Source organism: Vicugna pacos, unplaced genomic scaffold, assembly GCF_048564905.1.
Source record: "Vicugna pacos unplaced genomic scaffold, VicPac4 scaffold_14, whole genome shotgun sequence".
NCBI classification, from domain to species: Eukaryota; Metazoa; Chordata; class Mammalia; order Artiodactyla; family Camelidae; genus Vicugna; species Vicugna pacos.
This window is the reverse complement of record NW_027328735.1, coordinates 3,974,757-3,991,340: the sequence shown is the minus strand read 5'-3', so window position 1 is coordinate 3,991,340 and position 16,584 is coordinate 3,974,757. Positions and strand designations below refer to the sequence as shown.

General features: G+C 32.8%; 1 long non-coding RNA gene across 1 annotated transcript; it reads right to left on the bottom strand.

Annotated features, from left to right (window-relative positions):
* Positions 1-14,684: 14,684 nt before the first annotated feature.
* On the bottom strand, positions 14,685-15,988 carry LOC140692618 (uncharacterized). Its single transcript, XR_012068174.1, has 3 exons — positions 15,881-15,988; positions 15,521-15,700; positions 14,685-14,924 (listed from the first exon to the last, which is right to left on the bottom strand). It is a non-coding gene; the product is annotated as an uncharacterized lncRNA (long non-coding RNA).
* Between the last annotated feature and the right edge of the window lie 596 nt (positions 15,989-16,584).

The following is a 16,584-nucleotide window of genomic DNA, read 5'->3' as shown; positions in this document are numbered from 1 at the left end:
GACAGATTATGTCATGAAATGAGCCTCAGGAACTTTAAGCAAATATAGATTACAGCAAGTATTTTTCCATACACAAAAGTAAGAAACTGTGCATCAACTTTAGAAAGAAGTATAGGAAAAGCACAAACATGAGGTCAAACCATATCCACAAATAAATAAAATAAAACCCGTTCAATGATGAAATCAAAGAGGTAATAAAATCAACTTGGAGACATATTACAATGAATACACAGCTTCATAAAAGGTATGTGATGCAGCAAAGACAAACCTAAGAGGGAAGTTCACAACATATCAGGACTTCTACATAGAACAAGGAAAACCTGATAGAAAGGACCAAACATACCACCCAAAATAACAATAAGAACAAACAAAACCCTAAGGCAGTAGAATGAGAAATCTTTAATGATTATGTTGAAAATATATAAAGTAATATTGAAAAATAAATTACAAATCATAAAATCAAAAGCTTTAATTTTTATTGAAAATATTAACAAACAGGTGAGCATTTAGCCAGGCTTATCAAGAAATACAGAGAGTGGACTGAAACAAAATAAGAAATAAAATAGTAGAAATAATATCTGATATTACGCAAATACAAAACAATTTATGAAAGCACTATGAGCTGTTATGTGACAACAAACAGCACGACCTAAATGAAATGGACAAATTTCTAGAAATGTACAGCCCATCAACACTGAATAAAGAGAAAACTGAGAACATGAAAAGAGCAATCAGTATATGTTCAATAAAATGTGTAATTTTAGAAACACCCCTTGAACAAAATGCCTGGATACCTTCAGCAAAACAACTTTCCCCCAAACTATTTTAAAAAATGAAGTTGGAAGGAAAATCCCCAATGTTATTCTATGAGGCCAACATTACCCTGATAACAAAACCAGTCAAAGACATTACCAAAAAAAAAAAGAAAATGAAAATCCAAAATCCTTGATGAATGAGGATATACATTCAAAAATCCTCGAAAAACATCAACAAATGAATCCAGGAATACTTAGAAAGGATTATACACGATGATCAATTGGATTCCTTTCAGAGTCACAAGGATGGCTCAACATACACAAGTCAAGCAGCATGACACATATCTTATAATGGAAGGACAAAATTCACAAAACTATGTCAATACAAAAATAATAAGCATTTGACAAACTTCAACATACATTCATCATCAGAATTCTCATGAAAGTGAGTACAATGGGAACGTCTCTCAACATACTAAAGGCTATTTATAACAATTTATAATACTCAGGGGAAATGGTGAAATCCTTCTGGGTAAATTCGTGAACAAGACAATGATTCCTACTCTCACCATTTCTGTTCAATACTAAAAGAAGAAAGGAAAAGGAAAAGAAAAAGAAGAAAAAGAAACACAAAATGGAAAGAAAGAGGCAAAATTCTCACCATTACTGTAGGCATAACAATATACATACAGAGTCCTAAGGGCTCCAAACTGACTATTATGAACAATAAATAATTTCATCAAGGGAGCAGGGTACAAGATTAATGTAAAGAAGTCTCTTGAATTTCTACACATTAATCATGAGATACCATAAAATGGACGCTGAAATCAATAAAATTTAATACCACTTTCCCCCGAATATCTTGGAATAAATGTAATCACATATATGAAAGATCTACACACTGAAAATTAAAAAAACATTTAATTAGAAATTAAAAATGATTCAAAGAAATGGAAAGATGTCTTGTGCTCTTGGATTGAAAGGGTTAATATTGTTAACATGGCCGTACTACACAAAGAAACCTACAGATATAGTGCAATTACTGTTAAGAAACTGTAGTATTTTCCACAGAACCAGAAAATAAATAACTCTAAGTATTACATGAAACCATTAAAAATTGCCAAAATGATCTTGAGAAAAAACAACAAATCTGGAGGTATAACCCTCCCAGATACCTTACTATACTATAAACCTACAGTAATAAAAAGATTATGGCATTGGCACAGATATATTATCAATAAAAACAGATAGTGAGCCTAGAAATATTTCCACACACCTATGAGCAATGAATCTATGATAAAAGAAGCAAGAGTACACAATGGATAAAAGACAGTCACGTCAATGGATGGTGTTGGGAAATCTGGACATCTACACGTAAAACAGTGAAATGAGAGCATTCCCTGACATCATATACAAAAATAAACTCCAAGTGTATTAAGGAGCTAAATGTAAGACCTGATACTATAAAACTGCTAGAAGGGAATATAGGTGATACACTATTGGATATATATCATAGGAATATTTTCTTATATCAGTCTCCTAAGGCAAAAGAACAAAAGCAAAAATAAGCAAGTGGGACCTAAACAAACTTGAAAATTTCTGCACAGCTAAGGACACTCTCAATGAAATGAAAATACTGCCTGTGTAATTGGAGAACATATTTGCAAACAATGCAAGTGACCATTGGTTAATAGATGTAGGTTAATAGATGTAACATGGATTTAGGTTTCACAACTCAATGTGAAAAAAAAAAAAACCCAGTCAAAAACAAGAGCAGAGTACCTGAGTTTGTTTTTCTCCAAAGAAAACTTACAGATGAGTAACAGGCAAGTAATAAATTTGCACAACCTTACTAATTATTAGGTAATTGCAAATCAAAACCACAATGAGTTATCACATCACACTGGTAAAATGGCTATTATCAAAAAGTCTACAAATATTAAGTGTTGGAGAAGTTGTGGAGGTATGAAATCTCTTGCATACTCTAAGTAGTAATGTAAATTGGTACAACTTCTTTGGAAAACAGTATTCAGATTTGTTTAAAGCCTAAAAAGTTAACTACAATATCACCCAGTAATAACTCTCCTAGGAAAAATCTGGGGAAAACACCCTAAGTTGAGAAGAACCAATGTTCACAAGAATACTGTTTATAATATGCAGACAGAAAAGCAATCCAAGTGTCCACAGTAGACTATGGACTTAAGAAGATATGATGTTTCTATAAATATGCAATGGAATAATACTCAGCCATGAAAATGTATAACACATTGTTTTTCAGCATCCTGAATGGACCTAGTAAATAATGTGCTTAATGAATTAACTTAGACAAAGACAAAAGTATATAATATAATTTATATGTGGAATTTAAAAAGTAACAAATATCTGTGTACATCTATCTATAGCTATCTAATGATAGATGGCAGATAAATAGATAGAAGGATAATGCATGATTGATAGAGAGATGGAGAGATAGATAGATGGTTAGATAGATAGATAGATAGATAGATAGATAGATAGATAGATAGATAGATAGATAGATAGATAGAGACATGTTATAGAGGTAAAGAGATAAGATAGACAAGACTTAAGCAGACTCAAAGATATGGGAAAAATTTATGTTTACCAAAGTGGAAGGGAAAGAGATTTTAATGGAAGTGTATTGACAGATACAAAGTAGTATCCATAAAATAGAGAAGCAACAAGGATAATCTGTATAGAGCATGGAATTGTACACAATAGCTTAAAATACTTGTATGTTAAAATTATTGTAATAATTCATTATGCAATATAATCTACAAAGTGATTAGAATAACTATGCTGTATATCTGAAACTACACAATATAGTACATCTACTGTACTTCAATTAAAAATAAAACATCTCATGTATAATTTAGTCCTTTTTCCACTGATAGAAGCTTCCTTTAATATTGTTTTAATTTTACTCTTTACCTTTTATGATTACTGTTTCAAATTATTTCTTTTATTGTTGTGAGCATGTAACCAGTTTGACTTATCTATATTTATTTCTCCTGAATTCCTATTTTTCTCTCTTTAATCCATATATTATAGTAGCATTTAAAAACATACCCAAATGAACAGATGAAAATTTCTCGTGGTCTCTCCTTAGCATTTTGGTCAATGTTTTACCCATTTTTGCCAATTTATATTTCTTAGAAGACTTCTATTCTGTACCTCTTATAAGGTGTCTCGGTTTTGTTTTTTTGTCACATTCAGGTTTGTTTGTCTGATAAAGTCTTTATTTTCACTTTATATCTAAGTGATAACTATCTAAATATTATTGGGTGAGTGACTTCTTATTTCAGTAGTTTGAAATGTAATTTTATTTACCCGTGGCCTATGTTTTCTGCTCAGAAATCTGCTGATAGCTTAATGGGGGATCCTTTGTAGATTATCATAACTATTTTTGGTTACCTTTAAAATATTACTCTGCCATTGACTTGCCAATTTTCATGTGACATATCCTAAAGGAGGTCCCTTTTTCATATAGTTATTGGTGTTTTGTTGGCTCATGGAATTGTATATCAGTTCCTTTCACAGGTTCGGGAAGTTATAAACTATTATTTCTTTAAATAAACCATCAGCTGCCTTCTAACTTTCTACTCCCTCCAGGATTCCACTCTAATGTGCACTTCCTGAGGAAGTCTGATGGCTACTGTAGAATTTCCTCACTTTTTAATATCTTGAATATCTGCCCTCTCCTATCATTTCTAGTTTTGTATTAGTGAGTTTGTTAATCTCTCTTACAGAAAGACACTCTACTTCCAATGCTTTCTGTTGCATTCTTCATCTCAATTATTAAGTTCTCCTGGTCCTCCAATAATGTTTGGATATTTTATAGTTTCAGTCTCTTTGGTAATGTATTCCTTATCATCATTTAATTTATTCCTGAGCTAACTAAACTGCTTTCTTATTTTTGTTTCTTGTATTGAGATTGTGTATGGCACATATTTGGATTCTCTATTAGTTATGTGGCAATACACCATGACTTTAAGTTTGTTTGCTGCAGGGTTGACATTGTGTGTGTGTGTGTGTGCACGCAGGTGTGTGTGCATGTGTGTCTGTGACTGTGTCGGTGTCTGTGTGAGTTTATGTGTATGTGTGCGTGCCCTATAATGTTACTGTGACTGGTCATGATCTTGATAAATTATTGCTCTGATGACACATAAAAAATTGGGAGTTGGAGTCCTTGCTTTTGTTTTCTGGTAGTTTGCAATATTGCACAATCTTTTATTTTACTTACCTGAGCTACCTCTGATAATATTTCAAACTGGCACTTTGCAGTCTCTACTGTCTGGATAAAAGATGTGCTTTCATTGTCACTTCTTAGACTTCTTTGGTAGTTAAAGCCACTGTTGTCACTGGGACGGTGAACCCTTCCTTTTATCTGATACCACTTGAGACTCAGTGTACACATTGAGGAAATGTGTAAAGACTGGTGGGTATTTGGAATCAGACAAGTGCCTTTGATATCTCCAGTGTTGCAAGGTACCTTGTCTCCACCACTGTGAATGGGGAGTAGGGACATTTTCATGAATGTCTGAGTGTCTGAAGGATGGAATTTCTGTCTCCTTTGTGGCTCCCTCCAGTTACATGTGACCATGAGTACTGGTGCAGTTGGAGGCTGATGCAGTGTAATCCAATGAGACCCTGTTCCTACTGGGTTGTCTGAACTTGAGGACTCATATATCCTAGTCAGGGGGCCTTGGTTTCACACATCAAATCTGCTCCTCCCTCAGTTTAGCTTTTTTTGTGTGTTTTAGTCCACCAAACTTTACCTGTTCACATACGTTCCGGATTATTGTTTTGTGTTGTATTATTTTTGGTTGAGATGTGAACGTTTTATTGACTGTAGATGAAAGGGGAGAGACAGAAATTGTTTAAACTTATGTCACTTTTAAAAGTATATACTTTTTCAGATAAAAGCTTAAATTCTACTAAGGACATTATGAAAAGAGTGAAGAAAGTGAATAAATCACCTCCCTTTATGTCAGAGTACTACAAAATATTTTGATTATCCTGGGTTGTTTTTTTCAAAGTTTTTCCCACCTACATGCACGTTTTACTGTAATATATCCCTATAATCTCTTTAAAATCAATTAAATTTTTAAAATAATTCTCACTGCTGTAAATATAGCCCTGTTGGTTCTCTAATTTATTACTAGTAGCTTGCACATTTCTGTCTTCTCCATCCTTCTTCCCTGTCCCCACAGGAAACCAAAACTTGGTACACTACACATTTATATGTGATTCTGTTCCTATTTTTTAATGATTATTTCTCTTATATCTTTATTTTCCTCATTTAAGTGACAACATAGAATGTTTTTCTCCTTATGACTTATTTTCCTTGTGCAACACTCTCTGGGTCCAGTCACATTGTTCCAAGTGGCAGAATTTTATTTTTTAATATGACAATGACTAAGTATTTATTATGTTATCTATATCTCACATCTACTTCAGCCAATCATCTGTTGATGGGCAGTTGAGTTGTGCTTCTTTCCTTGGCTACTATAAATGATGATGTTAAGAACATTGGGGGTAATATGTCCTTTAGTTTAATGTTTTCATATTTTTTCAGATTTATACCAGAAACTGGAATTGCTGCAACATATAATGCTTCTATTTCTAGTTTTCTGAGCACTGTCCACACTTTAATAATAGTGGATGCAACAATTTATATTTCCACCAACAATGTACCTGTGTTCCCTCTTCCCAAATTTCTTATTAATGTTTGTCATTTGTAGAATTTTGTTAATAGCTTTTTGGTTGCTGTGAGATTATATTTAATTCTGGTTTTGACTTATGTTTTCCTAATGGATAGCAACGTTATGTTTCTTTGTATGTGAAGAAAATCATCCACATGTCTGATTTTGAAAAGTTTCCATTAAGATCTTTCAACTGTTTTTAATTTGGGGTCTTTAATTTTTAAATATTGAGACTAATATGATATATATATCATATTATATATATATATTATGGATATTAACATTTTGTTGGTTTCATTGTCTGAAATTTTTCCTTATATTCTATCTGTTATCATATCTCTTGTTGAAGTTTTCCTTTGCTCTGCAAAAGATTTTGCACTTCACACTTATATAAGAAGCAGAGTCCATGTATCGCATAGTATATCTACTTTTTCCTCAGTAAACTAAAAACTGTAATTGTTACTTTTCCTTTTTTTTTAATTTGGGGACAGATCAAAAATAAACATTGCTATGATTTATCTCAAATTCATTTATGCTTCTGTTCTTTGTCAGTAAATATACATTTTCGGGTTTTACATTTAGGAAATCAATCCATTTTTATCTTATGTTGCATACTATGGAAGGAAGTGCTCTTACATCTTCCTTTTACGTGTACTGTCCAGTTTTCTCAAAACTATTTGTTCAAGAGACTGCCTTTTTTCAGTTGTATACTCTTGCATCCTTCATTGTAGACTAATTGACCATATGTTTGTGTTGGTTTATTTTAGTACTCTTTATTTTGTTCCATTTATCTATGAGTTTCTTGAAGTGCCATATTTTGATGCATTCATAACTGTAGCTTTGTTGTATGTTATATACTCAGGGAGGATAATACCCACAGCTTTGCACATTTTTAAAAATAATTTTGGAAAATTTTTGTCTTCCAGGTTTTTGTATAAATTTTATTATTTTTCTCCTTGTTGTGAGAAGAAACTTATGGATTTTGTGAGAATAGAAATTTACTAAAAGAAAAAACCTGAGAAAAATTCTAAAGTGTGGAGGATAAATCATACATTATTAACAACAACTGGATTGCTGTATAAATCAAAGAAAAAATATATAAAGAAAAATGACAACAACAAAAAAATCTATGGGGTATAACAAAAGCAATATTAATAGGGATACTTATAGCAAAATAATCATACTTATACAAATAAGAAACATGTCTCTCTTACAACATATTCTTACAACCAAAAGTTGTAGCAAAATAATAAGCAAGTTTGTTAGTAGAAGGAAAAACAGCTGAAAGGTCAGAACATAATTAAATAAAATAAAGATTAAAAGCAGAATCATTTAATCAAACAAAGTAATTGCTTTTGAAAGATAAATATTGTTGATAAACTTTAGCCAGACACATGAGCAAAAAAGAGTACAGATTCATTAACTCTGAAATAAATGAGAAATTACAGCTTATATCAAAGAAATACAAAGCATCATATGAAGATACAACAAATTATTATATGCTAATAAAATGGAAACCCTGGAAGAAATGGACAACATCTAAGAAAGAAATAATCTCCAGGATGGAATGAGAAGTAGAAAATATTAACAGATTAACACTAATGAAATTGAATAAGTAAATAAACAAAATCTCCCAAGAATCAAAATTCCAGGCCTAGAGAGCTTCACGGGAGATTTCTGCCAAACATTTAGAGAAGAGCTATCACCTGTACTTCTCAGCATATTCCAAAAGTTTTGAGAGAAAGGAGGCTTCCTACCGCAAATTTCTGTATCACACTACTACTAAAACAGGAACAAATACCTCAAAAAATTACAGGTTACATACGAGCGATTAGCATAGATTCAAAAATTAATCACTAAATTGTTAGCATTTCAAACAATACATTAAGAGGATTATACATTATGATTAAGTATATTTCATTCCAGGGATACAAAAGTGATTCAATACCCACAAATTAATCAGTATGATACACCACACTAACAACCTGAAGAATAAAATTAATATGGTCACCTCAATAGAGTCATAAAATGTTTTGACAAATTCAGTATCTATTTATGAATATATTTCTCCTCAAATTGGGCATGAGGAAACATACCTCAAAACAGTTAAGGTCTTATATGACAAGAACTCAGCTAACATGACACTCACTGATTAAAAGCTTAAAGCATCTCCAATAAGAGCAGGAAGAAGACAAGAGTGCTCACTCTTACCACTTATATTCATTATAGTATTGGAAATTCTAGCCATAGCTATTCAAAATAAATGTAAATAAAATATAGCTGATTAAGAAAAAGAGTAAAAGTATCTGTTTGCAGATGACATAATTTAAACAGAAATCCTAAAAATGGTGCCACAGAACTACTAGGGCTTATCAATGCATTTGGTAAAATTTCCGAATGTAAAATTAACATACAGAAGTGTTGCATTTCTACACACTAACAAGAAGCTAACTGATACAGAAAGTGAGGGAACTGTCTCATTTACAGTTGCATTACAGAAAAAAAAATCAAGAAATATATGCAACCAAGGAGATAAAAGTCCTGTACTCAGAAAACTATAAAATATTTATAAAAGAAATTGAAGATAATGCTAACAGATGAAAGGATATACTGTGTTTGTAGATGAGGAAGTAAATATTATTTAAATGACAGTACAAGACAAGAAAATACACAAATTAAATTCAGTGCCTATCAAAATACCAAGGGCATTTTCAGACACTTAAAATAAATAATTCTAAAATTTACATGTAAACACAAAAGAATTGAAATCACTAAAAAAAAAAAGAAAACAAAACAAACAAATTAGAAACACAAACAACTTTGACAAAGAACAAAGAGGATGTATCACTGACCCTCATTTGAAAATATACTACAAATCCACAGTAATAAAAATAATATGGTAGTGGCACAGAACAAACAGAATAATGGAACACAAAGAATGCCTAGAAATGAAATCAGACAGTTATGGTCATTTAGCCCATTACAAAAAATGAATATACAGTGGGGGAAAGATAACCAACAGGCACATGAAACTGATCAACATCACGAACAATCAGAAAAATGCAAGTCTAAAGCACAATGAGATTTTATGTCACACTAATCAGAATAACTATTATCAAAAAGATAACAAAAATAAATGTTGGTAGGATGTAGGATAAACAACCCTGATGCACTCCTGGAGTGAATGGAAATATATGCTGCCATTGTAGAAAACAACATGGAGATTTATCTAAAAATAAAAATGAAATATAATTCTACATTTCCATATCTGGATACTAATTCCAAGAAAATAAAAACAGTAATTAGAAAAGATAAATTCAAACCTATATTCATTGCAGCATTATTCACAATAGACAGCATATACAAGCAAATTAATTGCTCATAAATACATGATGGAAAAAAGATGTGCGTTTATAATATATATATATATACCCATCTTAACTACAGATTTATCTATATTTACATAAATATATACACACACAGGAACTAAATATATATGCAGTATTTATATGTATATATATGTACACACACAGATAAAAATGCAATGGGTTTTTATTCAGTTCTAAGCAGAATAAGTTTTTGTCATTTGCAACAAATGGGCAGACCAAGAGGGTAATATGCTAAGTGAAATAACTCAGAAGGAGAATGATAAGTGCTGAATGATTTTACTCACATGTGGAATTTTAAACAAATGAAAATAACAACACAGAAAAGGAGTTAAACATAAAGTAAGAAACAGGATTTTCACAAGAAGGAGGGAAATGGGGTGAGGAAAAGAAAAATTTGAGGAAAATTAAGAGAGAAAATTTTCCAGTTGCAAATTAAATGAATCAGGGACAAGAAATGTAATGTATTGGGAATACTCAATAACTATGAAATACCTTTACATATCAACATAACATAACTAGATATATTCTGGTGAAAATATGAAATGTATTAAAAATAGCGAACATTATGTTGTGTAGGAGACACTAACACAGTGTTATAGATTAAAGTATACTTCAAGAACAAACATACATACTTATAGAAAAAGAAACTGGATTTGTAATTAACAGAGGCAGGGGTTGGAAAAGGAGTATTTGATTAATGCACTCAAAAGCTACAAACCTCCAGCCTTAAAATAAACGTGTTATAGGGATGCCCTGTAATAACATGAAAATTACAATTAAAACTGCTTTATGTTCTATATGAATGTTGTTAAGAGAGCTAACCATAAGTTTTCTCATCACAACCTAAAGACAAATTGTATTTCTTTAAAATTGTATCTAAATGAAATAATTAATTCTCCCTAGAGTTGCTATGATATTTATTTCATTATAGTTGTAAATCAAATCAATAGCCTATGCACCAATACTTAATGTTTTATGCTAATTCTATCTTATAAAAGCAGAAGGAAAAATGGAAATTCAATGGTCATTTATTCCCATGTCATTTCTCATGATTGTTTTGCAGCAAGTAAACTTGAGTCATGATATACTTATCCTAGGTAAAGATACTAATAAATAAGTGATTCTAATAAATTATACATAAAGATACTAATAAAATTAGTGTTTTACCATGCCTTAAACTTTCTTCATGGTAACAGCCCACTGCTTCTGTAGGCATCAAAATTTCACTCTGTGTATTCATCTGAGATTAGGGAATGGATACAAATTTAAAACTGACTGCTCTTGCTGTGAGTGATAAAGTTCAATGACTCTGACCGATGGTCTCAACTCCACAACAGCATCGGTAAGAAAAGAACATGCTAGGTTGCTTAAAATCTCAGCATGGTAAAATCTTAGAACTCCTACAATTCTTAACTGCAATGGGAATGCAATAGAGACAAAGACTTGATTTTGGATAAAAATGTGGTGTTTTCTCATGTTTGCATTCGGGAATGTGAGGATAATCCCTGAGATCCACAACAAAGATTCTTTCCCTAGTGCTGGGAAAAGAAGTGTAAAAGTTCTGCATTATTAGGAATGAGGACTGCTTTCAAAATGATGACTACGCTCACTCAATTCCAGGTAGTCAAAGGGAGGAAAGGATGTTGCAATTTCTAGGAGAACGGGAATAAGTCAGTGACTCAGACTCTATAAATTAGTCAAATGGTGTCCAAAGCCAAAATAAGTTGTGTAAACAATGAGAATTAAAAGAAAAAAACACAGACATAAGCTTAAATTAAAAAGGTGATACAGTCCTGTTCTGGGCTCTGGGGACTGGAGAATGTATATGACTCAGTCCCATTCAAGGGTTGAGACGCTTGGCCCAAGCATCAGCTCGGGATTCAATGAGCAGGTAGCAATTAGTACACTGGGAGAAATATAATCTATCTCTCCCTGATCGGAAGAAAATCTGGTGGCTCAATGAAACTCTTAATTCACAGAGATTCTGCCAGATGCAGAGGAATAATTCAATGATGACTCAACTAAGACAAACTTAGTTACTGCTTAACAATCCAACTTCACACACACACAGAGTGATAGAGAGATTTGTGGTATTTAGTGGGAAGAATTCAGTGGGCAGGGCTCAGAGAATAGTTTTCAAACACCAGCCAACTTTTGTACCTTTGCCAATAGTCTAGATTTTCCCAGGTAGAAATCTATAGATGGACAAACATACAATATTTTTCTTTAGGATTTCTAATTTTGAAAGTAAACTGTTGCTTTAGACTTAACATTATTGAACCTTGTTAAGATGATCACGGTAAGACCCACTCTCTGATAAGAGAGATGGAAACTAGCTGTTGAACCAGCCCATTTTTACCCCAGACTGCTAATGTAAACAACAATATAGCCACCATCAGTGTTCAGCTGACAAACATAAAAGCTTGATTTTTCTGTTGTAGGAAGAACCAATGCTGTCCAGACAAAGTTCTCCATCTGCAAGTGGTCTCTATTCTGCTCTTGGTAGAGGTCATATTGTTGGGATGTTTCTAGAGTTCACCCTGGCCCATGTGCCCATTCTCCAGATTATCAAATGCTTTCATCAATACTGGTAACAAATTTTCAGTACTCAATTCTGCCATTCCAGTCTTATCAGCTGACACTGGCTACATCATTGTGAGCAGTAGCCTTAGGCTCCCTGACCTTGCCTACAATTTTTCCAACATTTCAGGGCATTTCACACTATGAAAGTGCTTCACCTTTTATTTTAAATTAATGGGAAATTGTCAAAGACGTCCGTGAATATTTTATATTTCCTAATATCTGTATAAATTCAGTATTCTTGCAGTTGGACAAATTTTTAATTCTACCACCCTCACCTCCTTCTAGTCCACACATCTTAGATTACATTTAGGTTACTGAACACCACCACCCCAACCAAGGGGCAAGTACCTCCTAGATACTTTCTGCATGAAGGTTAGAAGGGGCACAATTTATGTGGGGTGTAAAAACCTACATTAACTCTTTGCAATGTCACTGTCTCTTGTGGACAAAGCTCTGATTCTAAGAAGTAAATTAATTAGAAGGCAGTATAGTTATTGGTATGCGGAAGAGAATCAGCTATTTTGGGATGGGTGGGTGATGAAGAGACAGGAAAATATCCATCAAATGAGAATGAAATGCCTTAGGCCTCTGGAGGTATGAATTAAGAAGGAAATAATACTTTGTCTCCTGTATCTACCTCCAATAACTGTCTTGATTGACTAGTCCTTGGGCTATGAAAAGAGCTAGTTTGTGGTGAAGAGTAAAGACCATAATGAAATAGTTAGAAAACCATGAGAGTTTTGCTGTTTCAGGAAAGTAGATTTTGCTTAAAGTCAACATGAATTTTTTATTCACTGAATACAAAAATGCATCCTGTGGCATGTGCTGTTTTCTGTGCTGGTATCCAAGAAAGACGAGGAAAAGGGGATAGACAGAAAACACCTGTAGGAGTTTGTTTCTGTGCTGAGATGGGGATAGTCTAAGTAGGTAAAAGGAGGACACCCAAAGTCCAAGGATAAGCTGGGTTAAAAGTGTTGAGTGTGGAGCTAACATTGTTGACAATCATTTGCCTGGATGTATCTCCAGATACAGTGAAACATAAAGATCTGCCAAGGTAGTCAGATGCCAGATTTATAAAGTAATAACTAAACTAAGTTGTGTTTGTTTGCTTAAATTTGAAAAGGCATTAAGTGCCACCCTGAGGACGTAAGCTTGTCTTTGGCTGGAACATAAAAGCAAGATAAAGTATTGACTAGAAAATATAGTGTAGACACTTGAGGGCAGGAAATGAAACCACTAATTGTAATGCTTTGAGAACAGCACAAAGAAGATGATAGATAAAATTACGTCTTAAATTCTACCACATGCTGAATGTGCCATCAGAGACTACATCATGTGTCATTTTTGATTCCAGGGATGACATAATTGAGACCATGATCCCTGGGCCGGTTCCTGCATTTATCTCCTGTTTCAACCTATCTTAATTTAACACTTTTCATACTTGCCAGGATGAACCAGAAACCACTTAGTACTTTTCCCTCTCTACATGTTTTATTCCTTTTCCAAATTCTTCCATTTTTTCTTCTTCCTTTCAAGAAATTATTTAAATTTACTCCCATATTGTTCCATCAAAAGATCATATCAATCAAGTATCTATTTTTTTCTTTAAATGGCAACTTAGTCCCTTGTTTAACTCTTTACTCTACTTGAAAAAAAATAAAGAAATTTCGGGTGCACATCTATTTTTATTGTCCCCCCAAAAAATTGCAGATATTTGTCGACGTTTGCCAACATCAGTTTTAATCTTTGTTATCCTGCATAATCTGGTAGTCCTCTGGTACATCAGCTGTAATTAGGATGACGTTGATAAACTGAAAATTGCTGATGAGTTGGTCTTGAAAGAGATGTAGCTGATGTATCTGATATCATTGGCACTGGAAAGTGTGGGTTGATCCCTGGTTGTAGTTTAGGAAAATGACCTTCATTGGCAGATATGTCATGATATCTGTTTGGAAAAGCAGAAGGTTCACCATCAGTCCAAAATAATTGCTCTATATGAGAGAGAAGATGCTGTACTGAGAAGTAGAAATTGAAGTTGTAATGGAGTTCACATCATGGCCATTTGCTTCATTGTAGCTACTTTGAGAGTGTCCGAGGACAATGTTGAACTGATTTAAATTACCTCATTGATACACTGCAATTTGTTCTGGTGGTCTAAGTGACATTGATGATGGAGGAGAGAAATCACCTCTGATCGGGATAGTTGTATCACCAATTATGAGACTACTAGAGGGCTTTCTTATTAGAGTCATATTTAAATTTGCAGAAGGTAAAAATGAACTTTCTCCACTAGTGTCAGTCACAAAACCAGAAATATGATAATCCATATTACCCCCTACTTTAAAGTGCTTCTTGTTGAAATCTTCAGCCAATGAAGACACCAGAGAGGAATTTTTAATCCCAACTCTTCTTTTTATTCTCACAAAAAGCTGGGGACAGCACCATTTAAAATTTGGATTATGATACAACTGCAGCTACAACCAAAGGAGAAACATTTTTGTAATACATTAATCAAACTACAAGACTACAAAAAGGCTAACCTATTAAGCCTCAGATTCCACGTTTACTATGCATAGATAATATTATCAAAATATGAACATTGCTAACGATAGTGTGAAGTTTCTTAATTGGAATATACACATTTAAATAGTATGCTCATCAAATTTACTGACTTAGCATTTGCAGTAATGGTGAATGCCACTTTTTAAAAGCAGCTTTAATAGCTTTATTTAGATTTCTGGAAAGATTCATAGTTGCAAGCAAAGTTTCCCTTAATCTTGACTACTTAAGGCACTGTCCTCATTTTTTAGAGAAAATAAAGTATTCTAACCTTAGTAGTTTTACAATTTTCAAAATCTAGCTTTACATTTATATTACCATTGATTGATATACAAAATAAATTTTTATATATAAGTTACCAAGTGGTAATTAAAATTTGTCAATTCCTTTCTTAAAACAGAGGCTACATTTTCTTCTGCCAGAAAGTCAGCTAGACAAGGAGTCCTTTGAAAATTCTGCCACACTTTCCTAAACCCATAAAGTTTAAGATGTCTAAATAAACTTTTCATACTTCCAGTTTCAAATATTCTGAAAGGGGCCTTTCTTTCCAAAACTTCCTTCTTGAAGACATCTTCAACAATCACTATGGAAGATCCATTATCACCCCACCAGATGGATTTCAATTGGTCATCCCCAGCCATTTTCCAGAGTTTTCTTGGAAATTTCAGAGAATGAAATTCATTATCTTCACCTGGTACAGAGACAGAATGTGTGTAACATGGTGTTTTTATTAAGGATTCTTCAGACAAAATCTGAAAAGCATTTTATTCAATCATAGACCTCAAGTCCAAGTCCCCAGAGAATGTTTGGTCACACAATAGAGATCTTCCGGAATTTCCTGAACCAGTTTGTCCAACTTTAGGAGACACACCTTGAATTTCTGAAGAAATATGTGGCATCTCAAATAACTTTTTCTACAGCTACTTTTCTAATCTGCATGGTTTTGAGCACTGCAGCTTCAAATGCTGCTTTGGCAGGGCTGCACAGGTAAACTGCTAGGCCTTCGCCATGGTTCTCAACTTGAGTAGCTGTGACATCACAAAACGACTGGTCTCCCAGCAACTCAAGTGTAACATTCAGCCAGTGTTTATTTCTCATTCATCCAGTTAAAATGATACAGATAGGATGCTTATTTTTATAGTCTGATCTGCAAATATTATCCCAACAATATCTTTTTAAATAATTTAATTTTGGGGTCTATAAAATAAAACCAATCTCCAAACTTTTGTAAAAAAATTTATACCAGATTTGTAAACAGAGTACAAATAATGCACAAAATATATAAAATAATTTTAAAGTTTTGGAATTTAAAGTGAAATTTTTGTAAAACCTGTACAGAAAATATATATCAATTTCAAAATCATTTGTAATTAAAGTGAAACATAATTTGATTTGGAAATGAAAGTAGGTATTTATCTGTGTACTTTATAATAAGTAGCTCTATATTCATAACATGAGCAGAATAAATATAAGTTTATTTGTTTTGTATAAAAATAAATGGTAAGTAATTATGAAATAAAATTAGAAAGAAATAATGAATCAAATTTAAGAAATCCCAAAGGGTGGAATTTTGTT